We start from the raw sequence: 14,687 nt of genomic DNA on the forward strand, positions 1-14,687 counted from the left end.
TCCATCAATATAAGAATAATAGCAATGAAATAACAATAAACAAAAGGACAATTTCTTTAAGGAGGACTCAATGATTTCTGGTTTGAATAGCAGGACCTCACCTTCATTTAAGTAATGTCTTTTATGTTCAAATTGCTTAACCAAAATTAAGTAATTAATCCTCATGGTAATCCCTGCAGGGCAGATAAGAATTATCTTCATTTTACAGATTAAGTCAAATGTACCATATTTCAAATGATTAATGCTTTGAAATCTCTAGTACCAAATGGTCTATGCTCTTCCAGAAGCATGTGGAAGCCCAAATTTACATAGTAATTACGTGTTCAATTATGTTGAGGAAGCAAGTGGCAGGCCCAGATAATCTTTAAAAAAAAAGACAGAAACTAAAAAGAAAAAAGGAAAATATCGGCATTCTGTGGAAAACGGGGGAGCAGTTCTTTCTTTTACGCCTGCTGGCTGATAATATTATTTGCACACACGGCTTCTCTTCTCAGGAGTCCTTCAACACTAAGAACAAAAGCAAAAAGCCCCACAGAACCTCAGGCGATGCTGTTTAATGCACAGAACAAATGCAGTGGTATAGTGGAATTCGTAGCCTGAAAGATGACAAAGAAGCCACACTGAAGACAGCAAGGACATATGGCTGTTTCCTGATCACTCAGTGTATGGAGTCTAGTATGTGTTGCATTCTGCTTACCATTAACAAGCCTCCTGTGTGAGGAGACTCCAGAGAGACGCCACACAAACAATGTTATAACAATGTTAAAACCTTGCATTGTGGAACCAATTCAGTCCTTATGCTATCTTTTTTTTTCCTTTTTGAAAATAATATTTTCTCTTGTTTTCTGAGGCAGAGTCAATCATAACTGGCACAAAGAAAGAGAGTTGCATATTTGCCTGTTTATCTAGCTTGTATGTAATTATGTATGTAAATAAATACATATTTATTTATGTATTAGCTGTCTTGCTGTTCCCTGTATGCCACTGTATTCTGAAAAAGGCCAACTCCATGCACGGATAGGAAGTGTGGGTTGAAGGGATTTTCAATGAGAGCAGTCTGTGTGTGCATGCATGTGTGTACACGCGTATGTATGTGTGAACTGCCTGTCATCATGCAGAGAGATCTGAAGTACCATCGGAGACGCGAGATCTACTTCTGATAACTCGGTGAGACAGACATCTGGAGTAATTCTTCTAGTAAATATCCACTCATGCTGAAGAGCCTCAGTTAAGGCAGGAATGCTGGAGATCATGGCCTCTCTGCTTTCACGTTATTGTTACGCATATTTGCCTAAGTTTATAAGTAAAACCACTCAGTCCATTTAGTGGCCTCTACTTGAAGCTGCATGGAGTGTGGTTCCTGAGACGTCATCAACCCTAGGTCAACATTACATCCTTTTTGTTGCTGCATAGAATTCACTCTATTATGAAGTAATTGAAAAACCACAGTTCAGAAGTGAAGGTAAGCTTAGACTTCTTTGGTTTCTATTTTGTTCCCCATTAACACCTGTCAGAAATCTCAAAGATGCAATTACTGTGTGTAAGAGCTCATGGTGACAGTATCAGAAGGTACATGTAGAATCACGGGCATCAATAGAACATCATACCACAGGAACAGCCAGTGCACACTGTGGGTGTGTGCACCTAACATATGCCAGATGCAAGCATGGAAAGCGACTCTGTCAAAGGAAATACAACAGGGCACTCTCAAAAGTACAACTACGGGCAACATTCTACCCCAAATAATCAGGTTAGGTTTTTTTCTTTTTGGAATTGAGGATCAAATCCAGGGCCTTGTGCTCAACCACTGAGCTAATCCCCAGCCCCCAGATTAGGTTTTTAAAAGTTGTAAGACATGGTTCTGGAAAAGAAATGTACCTAACGCATGAGAAGCTACAGGACTTCCCAGACAGCCCATTGCACAGCAGAAAGGTCATGACTGCCCAGACAGCTCATTGCACATCAGAGAGGTCATGACTGAGTTTCAGAAGGAGGGAAAAGTGGGAGCCAGTATTTGGAAGAAATAGCGGGGATTGTGTAAAGACAATGAGAGCTCCAGTTCTGTGGGCTTAACCATACTTCAAAAGGATATTTGAAATGAATCTGAGCTGAGACACACCCTAGTGAGACTGCACACGCCCCAGGACAAGCACGCTCTCAAGGGCTTCAAGGTAGTTGCTTAGCAACAACAACCAGGGAGATTGTCCTGAAAGCTTTAAGGGACTGGGATGGAACTGATTGTTAACCTGGAGTTCTATGCTGTTCTCTGTTCTTCCAAGAACAAAGTATGTTCTTTAGGGGAAAGAATCTTCTGTGATTCTAGAGCGGGCTAGCTGCTGCAGTAGGGTAGGACCCTCTCAGACATGGTGGTCCTCTGGCTGCCATACCTTCCAGAAACATCCCTCTTCAATAAAAAAAAATGTTCACTTTGTAGAACACTGAACAGTTTATGGGAAGCCAACTGTTTGGATATCAGCATCTCCTGAAATAGACTGGTATGGACTAAGCCAGACTAGACTGTAGACACTCACTGTTCATGTAGTCAAACTAAATTTGAAAAGTCCAGTCTTTCAAAACCAGGAGAGCCGAAGAACAATCCAAGTGTCATGAGAATGCTATGCCAGAAACATAAATGAATGCAATTGAGTCTTTCTACCACGACAGGATTTATTGAAGAATTATAAATCCGTGAGGTTTGGCACATTCCATGACATCATTTTGTCTTAAATCTGCCTGCCTTAGTAATCAGTCCAAGGTGAATGTAACTTCTTTATTTTAATTGCTAATATCGACTCTAATATCATACATCACACAGTGAAGATACCCCCATCTATCTATCTATTTTTGGGTTATGGAATGAATGCAAGGTAAGGAGGCTGCAGCAGAAGCTGCCAGAGATAGAGTCTTTATTGATATGATGATAAACCAGGCTGGTGCTGATGCAGGAGGTGCCAAGTCAGGGTTTGATATTGAAGCTGAGGAACTAGGACAGTTTTTGACTCTGCTTTTAGAACTTTCTTCAGCCTTTATTTTTCTCCTCTCAAGCCAACCTCGCTGTTCTGCTCATGGTAACAGTTGCTCGATTCTACTCTAGGTTTGGAAAGTCAATTAGATCTTTGTTGTAATTTCGTCGTTTGACAGAAGTAAGAAAGATCAAGGTTAAAATGCGGGAAGACAGCAGCTTTCGAGGTGAGGCATGGCCCCATGAAAGACTTTAAAGTCATTTTAATAGAGAGGCACAATTATCTTCTGATATTAGGAAATTATACCCTTTGTATTTTAGGGCTGTCATCAGAAGAAGAAAAATAGAGTGTAAAATATTCAACATGTTTGAGAAGGAAATGTGAGGGAACTTATTAAATGAATTAGTTCAACTCTTTAATCCGAGTAAGCAGGAGAGAGCTTTGAGTTACCATCTATTACTCCTGTTTGGTTTTCTCTAAATCCTCACTGAGAACCTGGCTAGGAACAGGGCCGAGAGCTAGCACCATGGATTTTGAAACAAATAAGATGAAATCCCTCCCTGTGAGACTTCTCTATTGACGTTAGCAGCTCTGAAGGAAGAAAGGTCTGTTTTGGGGGAGGGAGGTTTTAAGACAAATTTTCTTTGTTTGTCCTCAAACTCGCTCTCTAGACCAGGCTGGCCTCAAACTCACAGAGATCCTCTTGTTTCTGACTTCTGAGTGCTGGGATTAAAGGTGTGTGCCACCATTGCCCAGCTCTGGAAGGAAGATCTTGAGATGAGTTGATCTGTGTGGAGCAGCTCCATGCAGCTGGAGTCAGAAGAGTGTAGATCCTGAGCAAGCAAATGCACCAATGGTGATGTTGATGTCTCAGAAACAGCATTTGACCATTTGGGGAAGATTTTACATTTTCCTTTAGTATAGATAACAAATGCAGAAATGAAAGCCCAGGAGAAGAAGGAGGGTCATGGTGTCTGCTCTCTCTAAATGTTTTTTTACTTTGTCTAGTATTTACAGAACTCTAAATGCTGAGTGCTTTGTGCTCACCACACCACTTCACTCCATCAAATGTCATGTGAGTCAGGTGCTAGCATCACCTCCACGTTAGACCTGTGGAAATGCACCACAAGCAGGCAGAGTGACTTTCATGAGTTGTCTGATTGCAGAACATAGGACCAGAAGGGATCCATGACAAGAAAGTCTGGGGCAGACAGGATAAGAAGTTAGTCTTTCTTATGTGTCTTCTGATACTTTTGGAACCCCTAAAGGGGGTCCTTAGAATGTAATATTCCCTGAGCTTGGGGAGCAGTGTGACCAGCACAACTTGGGGTATAATCCAAATACAAATTTATGTCTTCTCTTACTAACCCTCTAAAATATCTTCAGGCATTTCCTTAACTCCTTGATGAAAATGTGAACGGTCAGGTTTTCTGGTCACTTGTGACAAAATCTCTCATTTACTTCAAGTTGGAAATACCATTTTTTAAAAAAGGGAAACTGAGTCAACTTTTTTATCCCAAGTGGAGTCAGCTGCTGGAAGACTACCTCTCTTGAGGTTATCCTGTTACAGTATCGTCCTGCTCCAGGACAGAAAGGAGAAGGAAGAAAAGGGATCAGGCCTTTCTCAACACACTATTGTGGCATGGATTTGTGCCTTCAGGGTCTGGGGGATGTCAGCAGTGCTGCATTCTGGATCATTCCGTCCTGGTGTGTTGGAAGCGTCCCTGCATCTCCCTGACAGACACAATGCTTTACATGTAGACTCACTCTGCGGGTCCTAGTCCTCTTCCATGTGGCCTTCCCATCGTGTCTGAATTTCTCGGGTCACTGTTGTAGTGACATTTCATTTGTATGTTAATAAATAAAACTTGCCTGAAGGTCAGAAAAGCAAAACAGTCAGCCACTGGCTCTTACCTTGACCTCAGTCCAAAATGGTGATCTTGCCTCCAGGAATCTGAATGAGACTGTGTCTTAGAGCTGTCTCTACCCTTTTTATAATCCTCTCTAGGACTGGGATTAAAGTCAAGTACCCCCAGTTTCTATGGCAACTAGTGTGTCTCCTGGGTTTAAAGTGTGTGTTACCACTTCCCGGTCTATAAGGCTGACCAGTGGAGCTTTTTTATTCTCTGATCTTCAGGCAAGCTTTATTTATTAAAATAAAAATTAAAGGCCCCTACACACCGTCCTATCAGGAAATGCCCCCTCTGACCTTGGAAGCCATCTATATATTGTTTGGCATCACAAACTCAGGGTCTTGAGCCCCAGCCAGGGTGGCTTCCTTTTCGTTCCCCACGTCATCATAGGCACCATCATAGTTTTTTTGTTTATTCAATACTGACATGAGTATTGCCATGTCCGGGATGCTTGTGCCCTGGACTCCACGTCACCCTAGTCAGGTTCAGGAGCTGTGGCAAAGTTTTACTAAATTCTTTGTATCCTTGAGGCTTAGACATAGAGGCCTAGACTAGTCAGTCAGTCAGACTTTTCTTTTTTTTATTAAGACTTTTTTTTAGTACAATCTTTTTTCATTTTACATAGCTGATGTGGGATTTCCCTCTGTATGCTGTGATTACCATTAATGAATAAAGAAACTGTCTTGGCCTGTTGATAGGGCAGAACTTAGGTAGGCCGGGAGAACTAAACTGAATGCTGGGAGGAAGAAGGGTGGAGTGGAAGAGAAGCCATGGAGACAGATGTGCTGAAACTTTGCTGGTAGGCCACGTCCTTGGGGTGATACACAGATTAATGGAGGTGGGTTAAATTAAGATGTAAGAGTTAACAAAGGAGAAGCTAGAGCTAGTGGGCCAAACAGTGATTTAATTAATACAGTTTCTGTGTGATTATTTTGGTCCTGGGCAGCTGGGATGAACAAGTGGCCCTTCCTTTCAACACATAGGTATCTCCATTTCTGCTCCCTCTCCTCCTCTTTAAAAGATCATTTTTTATTTTGAAAAAAAAAAAGATGTAGATGTTCAGAACCAAACTCAGGTGCACTGCAAGAGCAGCGTTCATGTTCTCCTAACCACTGAGCAATCGTGCCAGCCCTGAGACGCAGTCGTTACTGATTGCTGTTGTATTGCTCTCTGGCAGGAAGGTCATCAAAGTTTAGCTGTTATCTTCTACCTAGCTTCCCCAGCTTTATTGTTATTTTTCATATAAATGTTCATTCAATAGTAATAAGGGAAATTCTTATAAAGTCCCTATTCCAGAATGTCTCTTTTGATAATTACCTCTGTGGGTAATATGCATTGCACTCTAAGGTATTTTGACTTCATTACTATGCTAATGTTTTATGTAAGTGTCATAAGGGGAATATAACCCCCACATTCATTTTAGTTCTATACATTTCTGAAGTAAGGGTCCACAGAAAGAGAACTGATGTCTGTCGGTGGAAAACAATGAAGTTAATGAGCAAACAAACGGAGGTTTCCCACCATCATAAAGCATGCTGGCAAATAACAACAAAGACTGGGGAAAAGAACTAAAATCCATTAAAAATATCTAATGCTTCTGCTAATGTGTTCCTGTTCGTTAGAATCTTCCAATTTTCATTATCTTTCCAGGCTGTTCTCATTTCGATAAGGCTCCCAGTTGAGTTTCGGCTGCGTCCTTTTGCATCGTACACTCCTAACACTTTCCACGTGTGTGTGTGTGTGTGTGTGTGTGTGTGTGTGTGTGTGTGCCTGCCTCTCTGAAGCTCATTTTAGGGAAAGGTTTAAACATCTTGTTTTGTATTAGCATGCTAAAGATGATCATGTTTTCATCAACTTACTGAGCATGCCAGTCATGTTCATCTGTGCAAGGTTTAAAACGGGCTGTTGCCTAGCCAGGAAGCTGTTTGTCTTTCTTTCCAGCCTTCCTCCCTTCCTCCCTTCCTCCCTCCGTCCCTCCTTCCCTCCCTCCCTCCCTCCCTCCCTCCCTCCCTCCCTCCCTCCTTCCCTCCCTCCCTCCCTCCCTCCCTCCCTCCCTCCCTCCCTTCTTCCTTCCTTTCTTCCTTCTTTTTCAAATATAGGTTCAGCTTTTTATTGGCCATGTTAACAAAAGAGGTTTAGTCATAAAGACCAAAGCTCATATTAACATCAGACTCTTCAGCTTCCTCCTCTTTGTGTTCAGTCCACTTTCTCCTCAGCTGGTGTGACAGTGGAGGGATCAGGGTCACTGCAGGAGTGGTCCCAGCAGCTGGAGCAGGGTCCATCAGCCTTTACATTACAGATGAGGCTACCAGTGTTGACTTTGGCCAGGGCCTTTGCAAACACGCCAGGACAGAAAGGTTCAATGTTGACAACAGTTGCTTTAATGAGGGTGATGATCTTCTCCTCAGTGTATGGTGAGGGTGGATTAGATGCATGCAATTTGGCGACAGAGGTCAGGAGGTGACTGGACTGCCAGTAAGGTTCTAGTCGTAGGATGGAATGAGGGCCTCATCCCAGTGCACATAACTTTCTCAGAGGGACCGAGCTCCTTGGTGGCAGCTGAAGAAAGCCATATCTAGGTTCAGTATCGATGGGGCAAAGGATTAAGGAAGGTCCTACCCTCCCAAAGGTAGGTTTTATTCTGACCTATGCCTGCTCCATTGACATTAGTCAGTTCTGTGTTTTATCTCCTTTATAAATGTGGTACTCTTGGGATGAAATGCAAGGTACCTAACACTTCATCCATCTATTCATTTGAAACAGTACAATATAGCTTTGATCATCAGAATCAAATAACTTTAAACAATTGTGGTAAAAAGTTGTCAAGCAGTGGGCAAAATTAGGGTTGGACTGAGCAGAGTCGTTGGGAGCAGTGAGACCTCAGATCTTGAATTTCTTGTTAACAACTTGTTTTCCCCTGATCTGAGTGCCTACAGCTGCTCTGAGCACGAGACCTTCAGGAGTTCCTGATGGCAGGAGAGTGGTTTCTGGTGGGTTTGGCTGGGGCGTGGCTATCTCTATACAATCTGCTCCTGAACACAATAAAGGGGGCATTCTTGGGGAATTCAAGGATGACCCGTGTCACTGTCTCTCGGTCAGTGTGTGTCTGTCTATTTTAACCTCCAGCCCCTTGCCCGAAGCTCGTGAACTGGGTGCCAGCCTTGATCATCAGAATCAAATAGCTTTTAAACAATTGTGGTAAAAAGTTGTCAAGCAGAGGGCAAAATTAGGGTTGGATTGAGCAGAGTGGTGTGAGGTCTGGGGAATGGGGAGGGATGCATTCAGGATGTGAGGTCTAGGGAAGGGGGAGGGATGCATTCAGGATGTGAGGTCTAGGGAAGGGGTAGGGATGCATTCAGGATGTGAGGTCTAGGGAAAGGGGAGGGATGTCTTATGCAGGAGAGCACTTCTCTGTTTGGGAACTACAGGCAAGAGCACTGAGGCTGGAGTACAGAGAACATGGTCAGAGCGAGGGAAGGGTGGAGGTGACCCCTGATGAGGACGGGGAGAAAAGCTCTTGTGCCTGATGGTGTGTTGTGAATGGAGGCTTTTCTCAGTGAGCAATGCAGAGCCACTGAGCAATCCCAGCGGATGAATTAGGCTTTCCCAATCTAGCCTGGCTTCGACACGGAGACCTTTGTGCGGCGGTCGTTAGTGGCATTCTGTCCCAGTGCCACAGCGTCGGGATTGTGCCATACTCCTGTAGCTGCACCTAGCATTCCTTCTCTCCGTGGTGTCTCTATCTTCCTTGAATTATCTGTTCTCCAGCTGGCAAGTTCTTGCCTCTTTAGCACAGAAGCTTGGGTGTTGGTACCTTTTGATATACGGTGACTTTGTTTATCATCCTCACAGTGTCGTGGGTATCCAGGTGACACCATTAAGGTGCGCACTTAATAAGCATGCATAAGCGTGCAGGACTGTTGACAGTGCCAACCCCACTAGGGTGTGTGGCCACCTCCGCTCCCTCCTCGCGTGCGCTGGTACTCTAGAAATCTTTTGCTCCATTTATCACTGCTTTCCGATACAGTATGCTTAGTGATTCAGGCCACAGACCCTAAGTCCGGCCGGCAGGGTGTAAATCGCAGCTCGACCCCTTACTTTGAGCTGTGTGGCTGTCGTCAAGTCACATAAACTTTGTAGGCTTCGCATACTCACTTTTACAGCGTGAGCGGCGATAGTATTTCTTCCGTGATTTGCTGCTCTCGGGCGAAGACTGGGAATCGTAAGCAGAAAGCCTCGCACTGACACTGTCTCATACTCCGTGCTCACTCCGTGCTCACTAAATATTGACTGTAACTCACCTGGTCACATGGCACCACAACACTGGTTACAGGCCTTTCTCTCCTGTTGAACTACGGACTCTGTTAAGGCAGGGACCATATATCACATATTCGCCTTTATGGCTTTAGTTTACAGCTTAGTGTCTAGTAAGCAGTAAATTCTAAAAGAATCAAAATGCAGAAGAAATGAAAGGCATGTTAGGCATCAAAAAGCAAACAAACTAAAACAGAACAAAAAACTCAACCCCACACAAGAAATAACCCTGTTTATTTTACCTTTGCATATGAAAGAAGAAAATGTGTGTCTATTTCATGAGTCATGAGAGAAGATAAATCAGAACCCAGTGCACTCCATGGCTGTCTACCTTGCAGAGGGGCCCTTGATCTTGGTGAAACAACTTGAGGACAATCACAGTGACAAAGGGCGGAGTTTCCCGGGCTCTCAAACAAGTGGAAGCATTTATTCAGTTACTTCGCAGAAATAGAGATTTTGTGGGTGAAAATTAAAACGTAAAATTTTTCTTATTGTTAGTTCTGCTTTGCTTATAGCAAATTTGCAAGTTTTGTCTTCCATAGGGCTAAAAATTAAAATTTATTAGAAGAGTTATTTAAATGCAATAATACTTGGCATTTATCAAAGCAAGTGAGTCTGGAAGGCATATCCTGTCACTCTTTAAACCCAAGTCATTTAAAGCATTTTGTAGAGAATGAATACTCACCATAAACACACGGGGATGAATATAGATATCTGCTGAAAACATGAACCACATGCTTGGCATTATTGTCAACTACTGCTCTAAAGCCATGGAGGGACCACAGAGCTCCGTGTTCATATTTTAATTTAATACACACAAATAACTATTTCTTCCAGAAGTAGAATTTGAATACTTAAACTTTGAATATTTAGACAGCTACTTTAATTTAGTTCTTTACTCATTTTTTGGGAGCCACCATTCCTTGAAATAGTAGGCTGATGGTTAGAAGTAGCTGTGGTTGATGATAAGGGTTTGAGCAGCAGGAGAATCAGTACATAGTAACTCAAACATTTAGCTCTACCCCTGTTCATTACTGAGTAAGTAATTGCAATTATTAGTTAATGTTGTGTGCTTATATTTAGAAAATACACTAGGAATTGAGGGTTGGCCTTACAGTGACATAAGAGACTGCACTGCTTAATCCTTTGTTGCTTCATTTACCCGATTCACTGTCTTGCGCGTGAAACGAAGTCTCTTATCAACCGATGGTGTCTTTAGTGTTGTCTTCCTTATGGACAACATCCCTTGGCAGCCTCTGTCTTCTCAGAGGAAAGACAGGTAATCCTGTGCTTACCTAAGGGTTGGTGTGGCCAAGGCACATGTTCCCTGACCTCAGTAGGGCTTGGATGGATGGGTGACAGCTTCTCTATTGAAGATTGAGGAGCCACATACTGTTCAGGACATGGTGACAGGTTCTTTCTTTGATGTGGGATTCCCTTCTGTATGCTGTGAATATGTTTTATTACCATTGGTTAATAAAGAAGCTACTTTGGGCCTCTGGCAGGGCACAGTATAGCCAGGTGGGAATTCCAAGCAGAGGTATAGGAGAAAAGAAAGCAGATTTCAGGAGATGCCATGTATCTACCAAAAGAGAAAGATGTCAGTTGCCAGGCAAAACTTTACCAGTGGCCATAGCCTTGTGGTAATTCACAGATTAATAGAAATGGGTTAATTTAAGTTGTAAGAGCTAGAAATATGCATAAGCTATTGGCTAAAGAGTGTTTTAATTAATATAGTTTCTATGTGATTATTTGGGGTCCTGGCAGCTGGGAAACAAATGAGCAGCCTCCACCTACATTCATTCAGTCTTTTGGAAGTTTTGTTTTGCTCTCAGACATTTCAAAAGTCTCCTAGAGGGATACAGTCCTCTCTGAAGGGTGTCTTCTGATGCCACTGAAAAGAGAGTCCTAGGAGGAAGCATAAGAGGAAACCAAAAAATGTGTAACAAGACGTCATTGGAAACCTGCTGATTTTTCTCTAATGTCAACACATACTCCCTTACAAAACATTTCATTTTCAGGAAAAAGTTATTATTGGTAATGAATCTGAAATTCAAGTCAAGTATATCTAAAAACTAAATACCAAGAAATTAGGAAAACAATTCAATTTTATTGTTTATGAGACCATTAAGTTATGGAAATGAGTTGATTTAAAATACCCACACACCAAATGTGATAATAGACCATTTGATTTACATCTTATAATTAAAGTAAGATTATGATGTATCATAAATTGTTATATATGTTACAGTCTTTGGTATATGTAAATTACAGCACATATGCTATATAGATAAACTATTAAATATACATGAATAATAATAGTGTTTTGTATATAGTATTTAATTTATTGATATTTTCACTATTATCTACCTTTAAAGAGAGAAGAAAAGGAAAACCAATAGAATTGGCAAAAGCACATAATGACATAAAACTAAGTTTTGCATTTAGAAAAGAATACATTTTTATAGCAAGGGCCATTCTTTAAAACTAGGAAGAGATACATTTTCTAACTTGTGCAGACTTCTTGAGTGGGTCCTTGACAATCCTACAATGACTGTGTTGTGAAAAGTAGGTTTAATTGATTTAGCTTTAGGGAAGACTGTTAGAAACAACACGGAAGCAGTTCAGAATAAGATGTCTTAAACAGTCACAACTGCTGATTTAGTTCAGCATGTACAAGCTTTTGTGCATTTAATAGGACATGATTTTGCCCACAGTATTTCATATATGTTATTTAAATTTGTTTACTGTGTCTAAAATAAAAACACTTTCATTGTTAATAGGAAAAGTAAATGCCTTTTTCTTAAAAACCCAAGGTTTAAAGAGGAGACAGTGCTGGAGAGATGGCTTAGCTCTTAGGTGCAACGACTGCTCTTCCAGAGGACGCAGGTTCGATTCCCAGCACCCACGTGGTGATGCCTACCTGGCTGTAACTTCAGTCTGAGGGAATCTTTTTTTTTTTTTTATAAAGATTTATTTATTTATTATGTACACAACATTCTGCCTTGATGTATGCCCGCACGCCAGAGGAGGGCGCCAGATCTCAGTACAGATGGTTGTGAGCCACCATGTGGTTGCTGGGAATTGAACTCAGGACCTCTGGAAGAACAGCCAGTGCTCTTAACCTCTGAGCCATCCCTCCAGCCCCAGTCTGAGGGAATCTTATGACCGCTTCCAGTCTCTGTGAGCACAGCATGCATGTGGTGTGCAGACATATATGCAGACATATATGCAGACAAAGCTCACACATATAGAATTAAAAAACCCAAGCCTATTAGATGGTGGACTTGAGAGATCAAAAACACAGAGAGGTAATAACTCTCCAAATTTAACAACAAACTTCATTTGTTTTTCCTTAGGTGTGTTCTTAGCCTTTCATTAAGCCAGGATATTCTCTAACTGCTTAACTGCTGTGTGCCTTTAATGTTTATTCTATTAATCATAATCTCCAACATTTGTTGAGCTAGTACTGTATAGATTACTGTGCTAGAAGGAGTTACTTGTTTGAATGGATTAATAGTTTATTTAGTGCAGGCTCTGCTGTATGAATGTATGGGTGGGGCTTGACAGGTTACTGACATAGGACGTAGCATATTTAGAGAGAAGGGGTTGGTTCAGTTGTAACAAGGTCATCTTTAGCAAGGGAAGCTTTGGAACAAAGGTAAATGTCCTTGCTTTATGACAACTACCAGGAAAACTTTCTTTCCCTTTCTGCCTTTCTTCCTTCCTTCCTTCAATAGTCTCACTATGTATCCCTGGATGGCTTGAAATTTGCTGTGTAACTGGCCTCAATTTCACAGAGATTCATTTGCCTCTGCCTCCTGAGTGCTGGAATCAAAGGTGTGCACAACCACATCTGGCATATATTTTGTTTCTTTTATAAATTCTTCAGTTTATCCTTTGAACATTTATTATATGCCATATGCACATAAGCAAAGCTAAATGAAACAGATTTATTATACAGAATGCTCACTTTTGCTACTTACCTTCCAGTGAAATAATGCCGTGCACTACAGTTTGAATGATTCTATCATTTTCCCCGGGAAGTGAGAGCTTCATAGGATGAGGCTCACATGACTCCTGACATCAGAAGCACTGAGAAAGGGAGGCAAGCACAGAGCATAGGAGTGGGGCAGCGGTCCTGCTTGAGCCTTCTGAAAACCCCAAGGCATTTCACAGGGGCAAATAAACTCTTGAGGGGGACTCTCCAGATCTGTGAGTGATATTGCCCACAGCATTCCAAACGTCCCAGCTCAAGTCCATCAGAATGTAGGTTCTGGTCCTCAGTGACTTGCACTGATTTGGCCAAAACTTAGACTGTAGCTTTCAATGTGTTGCACAAGGGATAGTTTGAATTATAGACAGAAAAGTTGAAAAAGATACATTTGGGAATGTAAAAACCTGTGCTCTCAAAATTGTATCTTCAGGTATGAACTCTCATGGCTAATTTGCAACTTAAATATGGTTAAATGCACATATGTATTTGTATATACATATATATTCCTAAATATAACCTATTGAGTTCACATAATGCTACTTGTATATGTCTTCAGGGCTTATTGTAACAATTGAAAAAGAAGCTATGGATTTGAAGGAGAGTGGGAAGGGATGTGTTGGAGGGTTTGGAGGGAAGAAAGGGAAAGGAGATATTATAATTAAAATACAACCTCAAAAGTAAAAACATAGTAATTAAATGTGAATAAATAATAACAGCCATCAAAAAGAATCAACCATAAAACTAGTTACCCAGTTAATTTGATACCTAGGGATTTTTGCTTCTATAAGGTGTCTATGAGTTTTCTATAAAAACCTCTAGAACTCTAAAATTATCTTTTTGAAGATCACATGAATGAAAATGGGCATGATGTGCTTGCTTGTAATCTCGACCATTAGAAGGCAGAGGCAGGAGGATCAGTAGTCCATGGATGGTCATCCTTGGCTGCAGAGTGATTGGGGGCTAATGAGTATATTAGACCCCATCTTAAAAGAAACTGTCAGTAGCAAAAATTCATTTTCAAAAACATTGACCAAAATGAATGTATAAAAGAAAATGAAAACTTGAAGAAAGAAACTGTTAAATTTATGTCTTTCAAGAAACCATTGTTGAAATATGCTCTCCACCACAGAAATAGATGGACAATGGCTGCTTTTCTCAGAGGACTGAAGGGGGGGGGGTGAGCAGTGTTTGCTCACACATGACAACACACGAATCTCACCTGTACATTCTCTCTCTCTCTCTTCCTCCCCCCTCTCTCTCTCTCCTCTCTCTCTCTCTCTCTCTCTCTCTCTCTCTCTCTCTCTCTCTCTCCCTCCCCCTCCCTCCCTTTTTTATTTGCGAACCACTGAGTTTTGTTGATGTCACTTATAGGACGGATGCGGGGTTACTTCCAGGAACACAAATGACTCAAAGACAGCTGCATCTCCTCAGCCCACCTCAGCCGAGAAAGGCATTTATGACAGGGGAGTGTGTGGGAGAAAGCAATGATTTCTTCCTGGG

Source organism: Arvicola amphibius, chromosome 1, assembly GCF_903992535.2.
Source record: "Arvicola amphibius chromosome 1, mArvAmp1.2, whole genome shotgun sequence".
NCBI classification, from domain to species: domain Eukaryota; kingdom Metazoa; phylum Chordata; class Mammalia; order Rodentia; family Cricetidae; genus Arvicola; species Arvicola amphibius.